General features: G+C 42.3%; 1 long non-coding RNA gene across 1 annotated transcript in view; it reads right to left on the bottom strand.

The window, feature by feature from the left end:
- Nucleotides 1–809: 809 nt before the first annotated feature.
- The window catches only part of LOC135565326 (uncharacterized), a 41735-nt gene continuing 36544 nt past the window's right edge, over nucleotides 810–6000 (bottom strand). The window contains exon 3 of the long non-coding RNA XR_010461534.1: nucleotides 810–4519. This is a non-coding gene — a long non-coding RNA (uncharacterized LOC135565326). The remainder of the gene's footprint in view (nucleotides 4520–6000) is intronic.

Genomic DNA, 6000 nt, shown 5'->3' with positions numbered 1-6000 from the left:
TCAAACAGTAGGCTAAAGTGCATTATAGAGGTTGACCGATTAATCGGCATGGCCAATTAATTAGGGCCAATTTCAAGTTTTCATAACAATTGGTAATCAGCATTTTTGGACGCCGATTACATTGCATTCCACGAGGAAACTGCGAGGCAGGCTGACCACCTGTTACGTGAGTGCAGCAAGGAGCCAAGGTAAGTTTCTAGCTAGCATTAAACTTACCTTATAAAGAACAATCTTCATATAATCACTAGTTAACTACACATGGTTGATGATATTACTAGCTTAACTAGCTTGTCCTGCGTTGCATATACTCAATACGGTGCTCGTTAATTTATCATTGAATCACAGCCTACTTCGCCAAACGGGGGATGATTTAACAAATGCGCATTAGCGAAAAAAGCACAATCGTTACACGAATGTACCTAACCATAAACATCAATGCCTTTCTTACAATCAATACACAGAAGTATATATTTTTTAAACCTGCATATTTAGTTAAAAGAAATTCATGTTAGCAAGCAATATTAACTAGGGAAATTGTGTCACTTCTCCTGCGTTCATTGCACGCAGAGTCAGGATACATGCAACAGTTTCGGCTGCCTGTCTCGTTGCGAACTAATTTGCCAGAATTGTACATGATTATGACATAACATTGAAGGTTGTGAAATGTAACAGCAATATTTAGAATTAGGGTTGCCACCCATTCGATAAAATACAGAACGGTTCCGTATTTCACTGAAAGAATAAATGTTTAGTTTTTGAAATGACAGTTTCTGAATTATTATTTTTTTAAACTTTTATTTAACTAGGCAGATCAGTTAAGACCAAATTCTGCTTTTCAATGACGTCCTAGGAACAGTGGGTTAACTGCGTTTGTAACGGAATTCCTCTTCTTCAGAGGAGGAGTAGCAAGAATCAGACCATGGTGCAGCGTGGTAAGTGTCCATAATGATATACACTGCTCAAAAAAATAAAGGGAACACTTAAACAACACAAAGTAACTCCAAGTCAATCACACTTCTGTGAAATCAAACTGTCCACTTAGGAAGCAACACTGATTGACAATAAATTTCACATGCTGTTGTGCAAATGGAATAGACAACAGGTGGAAATTATAGGCAATTAGACACCCCCAATAAAGGAGTGGTTCTGCAGGTGGTGACCACAGACCACTTCTCAGTTCCTATGCTTCCTGGCTGATGTTTTGGTCACTTTTGAATGCCGGCGGTGCTTTCACTCTAGTGGTAGCATGAGACGGAGTCTACAACCCACACAAGTGGCTCAGGTAGTGCAGCTCATCCAGGATGGCACATCAATGCGAGCTGTGGCAAGAAGGTTTGCTGTGTCTGTCAGCATAGTGTCCAGAGCATCGAGGCGCTACCAGGAGACAGGCCAGTACATCAGGAGACGTGGAGGAGGACGTAGGAGGGCAGCAACCCAGCAGCAGGACCGCTACCTCCGCCTTTGTGCAAGGAGGACCAGGAGGAGCACTGCCAGAGCCCTGCAAAATGACCTCCAGCAGGCCACAAATGTGCATGTGTCTGCTCAAATGGTCAGAAACAGACACCGTGAGGGTGGTATGAGGGCCCGACGTCCACAGGTGGGGGTTGTGCTTACAGCCCAACACCGTGCAGGACGTTTGGCATTGGCCAGAGAACACCAAGATTGGCAAATTCACCACTGGCGCCCTGTGCTCTTCACAGATATAAGCAGGTTCACACTGAGCACATGTGACAGACGTGACAGAGTCTGGAGACACCATGGAGAACGTTCTGCTGCCTGCAACATCCTCCAGCATGACCGGTTTGGCGGTAGGTCAGTCATGGTGTGGGGTGGCATTTCTTTGGGGAGCCGCACAGCACTCCATGTGCTCGCCAGAGGTAGCGTGACTGCCATTAGGTACCGAGATGAGATCCTCAGACCACTTGTGAGACCATATGCTGGTGCGGTTGGCCCTGGCTTCCTCCTAATGCAAGACAATGCTAGACCTCATGTGGCTAGAGTGTGTCAGCAGTTCCTGCAAGAGGAAGACATTGATGCTATGGACTGGCCCGCCCGTTCCCCAGACCTGAATCAAATTGAGCACATCTGGGACATCATGTCTCGCTCCATCTACCAACACCACGTTGCACCACAGACTGTCCAGGAGTTGGCGGATGCTTTAGTCCAGGTCTGGGAGGAGATCCCTCAGGAGACCATCCGCCACCTCATCAGGAGCATGCCCAGGCGTTGTAGGGAGGTCATACAGGCACGTGGAGGCCACACACACTACCGAGCCTCATTTTGACTTGTTTTAAGGACATTACATCAAAGTTGGATCAGCTTGTAGTGTGGTTTTCCACTTTCATTTTGAGTGTGACTCCAAATCCAGACCTCCATGGGTTGATACATTTGATTTCCATTGATAATTTGTGTGATTTTGTTGTCAGCACATTCAACTATGTGAAGAAAAAAATATTTAATAAGAATATTTCATTCATTCAGATCTTGGATGTGTTATTTTAGTGTTCCCTTATTTTTTTGAGCAGTGTATTTAATAAATCAACAGAACACTGAACAAAATTACAAAAGTACAAACAAACACCCGAAACAGTCCCGTATGGTGAAGGTACTAACACAGGATACAACCACCCACAAAACACAATAGAAAACAGGCTACCTAAATATGGCTCCCAATCAGAGACAACGACTGACACCTGCCTCTGATTGAGAACCATACTAGGCCAAATACATAGAAATATAATAACAGACAAAACATAGAAAAAACAACAGAATGCCCACCCCAACTCACACCCTGACCAACTAAAATAAAGACATAAAAAAGGAACTAAGGTCAGAACGTGACAGCCTTATTCAGAGGCAGAAAGACAGACTTTTACCTTGTCAGCTCAGGGATTCAATCTTGCAACCTTTTGGTTACTAGTCCAACGCTCTAACCGCTAGGCTACCTGGCGCCCCAAAATTTGACCATATTAATGACCAAAGGCTCATATTTCTGTGTGTTTATTATAATAAAGTCTATGATTTGATATTTGATAGAGCAGTCTGACTGAGCGGTGGTAGGCAGCAGCAGGCTCGTAAGCATTCATTCAAACTTTACTGCGTTTTCCAGCAACTCTTAGCAATGCTTGAATCACAGTTCTGTTTATGACTGGATGCAATGTTCAGACATTCACAGAAGTGTCTACAGCATAACACAATCATCGAAATCGGAAAAATGTAGGCTACATTTGCCCTAGCGCTAACTGAGGAAAGAGTGACTTAACACAAGCGGACATATTTGTATTACTCTCGCTGACAAACTACAATATGAATTAGCTAATAGAAATGACTATTTATAATTAGTCACATCACGGGTAAGCTCACCATTGATCGAAATAATTGAGTAAAACACTCTAGAAATCTAAAGTAATCCGAAGATGGGTAGTTTCAGCGCGCTGCCAAGCTTTTTTCTCCTCACAGAAACCAAAGATAAGAGGAGACAAGATGAGTTTGGTCTGTTTATAGTATGCATGTTGGGGGGGAGGTGTCGTCTACCTATCGTTCACATCCCACCATTCATTTCTGGAAGTGCTCAAAAAATGTTTTATACACATAATATGTGCCCATTACAATCTTACAATCTATGCAAGAATCGGGGTGCATGCCGGCAGTCAATCACGTAACCTCTCACTCCCACTCTGAGCCATTCAGTGTTGTTGTTTATGTATGTAGCTAGTGAGCTAAGCTGTAGCATTAGCAATGTCTTTCAAAAGGAGACAACTCACAAATGTGGAAATTCTGGAGATTGAAAAATAATTCTGACAATAAGTCTGATTATGAAAGTCAGGAATCAGATTCTGACAGTGAGGAGCTGCCCCCCAACCTTGTAGCCATTGAGAAGCCTGAATCTGAGGATTCCTTGTCCACTGACAAAGTCCCAGGTCCCTTTGAAGATGCTGGTGGTGATGGAGGCAGACCGACAGTGGATGAAGTACAGGAGTTCTGTGGTAGCTGAAAGGCCGCCAGCCATTTCACCCCTCCTGGCCCTGCTGTTTGCTTTGATGAGTCCCAGTCTGGAGTGCAACGCCCCTTGCCATTTCCATCTGAGGCAGAGTGCTTAAAGTTGTTTCTGACAGAGGAGCTGGTGGGAGATTTAGTAGAGGAGACCAATCGCTATGCCTTAGAGCTACAGGAGAAGAGAGCCAGGAGTGGGGGGTAAACTCGCTAAATGGGTGACAACCACAATTAGTGAAATGTATACCTTCCTGGTGACAGTCCTTCTCATGGGGATAAGAGAATACTGGAGCACAGATCCTATGTTTGCAACTCCCTTCTTTGCCACCCTCTTTTCCCAAGACCGCTTTCATGTTCTGCTGCTATGACTGCATTTCATCAACAATGCTACTGCCATCCTAAATGACCCATTATACAAAATAAGAAATGTCAACAGATGGCAGTAAAGTGGCATGACAAACGAGACATCCATGTCCTCTCCACTGTCCAAACAGCAACCATGTCGGCCACAGGGAAGGTGGACCACCTGATGGGAGAGAGAAAAATCAAACCAGACTGCGTGCTTGACTATAACCTCAAAATAGGGGCAGTGAATAAGGTGGACATGATAAACAGCTTTGTGGAATGAACTCAGAAAATGACCAAGTGGAATAAGAAGATATTTTTCCAGGGTAGCTTCAAAATACAACAAGCCAATACTTCTCTGAGGAAATTAGCATTGTTTTACAGAGCTAATGGAATAAAATAGCTACTTAAGCACGATTGAATATAACACCATAAAGGTTATGAAATGAGTAACGTTACCCTGGTTACCACAGTTATAAGGAATATACACAAATATATTAGCTCCATACACACCGTGAGATACAGTAGAAACAGTATAACATGACATCCAGAAACTATTATAACGTTATAAGGCACTTACTTTGATAGAAACGCACACATTTCCAAAGTTATTATTGATAACGAAAACAACAATGAATGCGATGCAGGCAACAGACGGAAAATGTGGAACGTGTGTGCAGGACGAGAGAAGAGCAAATGTCTGCAGACTTGAACTGCACAAACAATTGGGAAGTGTTTGGGGAATTTTGTCCGGGTCAGAAATGTCAAAGAAATGTATTGGTCTGCAAAAGTAAAAATTGCTACTTTTATGGGAATGAATGAGGCGGAACACACCTCAATTCAAATTGTTGGAAAATAATTTGAAATGACAAGTTGAAAACGGCCTATAAATAAAAACAAGCTGCGTGCCTTGGTTTGAGGGCAGTGCGGATTAAATGTACTGTTACGTAACAATCACATTCTGGAATGGAGAGAACGTTCTAACATCACGTGCATAAAAAAACTCACGCTGGGACGACCGTTAGAAATATTTGGAACTCACGCATGAAAGGGTTAATACCAAACTTGTTTGCTATCTGTAAATACAAACAACATTTTAAAATTACGAGCCTAGTTGATTTAGCCAGGGAAAAAGGCAGGAACCTTCCCACATGTTTGGCTGAGATAATGAATGGGCTGGACATGCCGAGAGATTAGTTTGGATTGGTCTACCATGTAGCATGCTTCTCTATATAACATGAGCTATTCAGTATGTGTAGGTAATGCTTTCTAACACCGCTTTTTTTAATATAGAAGAGCTGCAAACGTGTTGCTAATAATCTCCACTTTCTGGAAAACCAAATTCTGGCGTTGTATAAATCACATAGACATGGTTAGCAGATGTTAACGTGAGTGTAGAAAAATACTTGTGCTTCTCCAGTTGAAGTCGGAAGTTTACATACACCTTACCAATTAGATTTAAACTCAGTTTTTCACAATTCCTGACATTTAACTTAATCCAGGTCAGTTAGGATCACCACTTAATTTTAAGAATGTGAAATGTCAGAATAAGAGTAGAGAGAATGATTTATTTCAGCTTTTATTTATTTAATCATATTCCCAGCAGGTCAGAAGTTAACATACACTCAATTAGTATTTGGTAGCATTGCCTTTAAATTCTTT

Source organism: Oncorhynchus nerka, linkage group LG3 (assembly GCF_034236695.1).
Source record: "Oncorhynchus nerka isolate Pitt River linkage group LG3, Oner_Uvic_2.0, whole genome shotgun sequence".
NCBI lineage: Eukaryota > Metazoa > Chordata > Actinopteri > Salmoniformes > Salmonidae > Oncorhynchus > Oncorhynchus nerka.
This window is presented reverse-complemented; position numbering and strand designations above follow the sequence as displayed.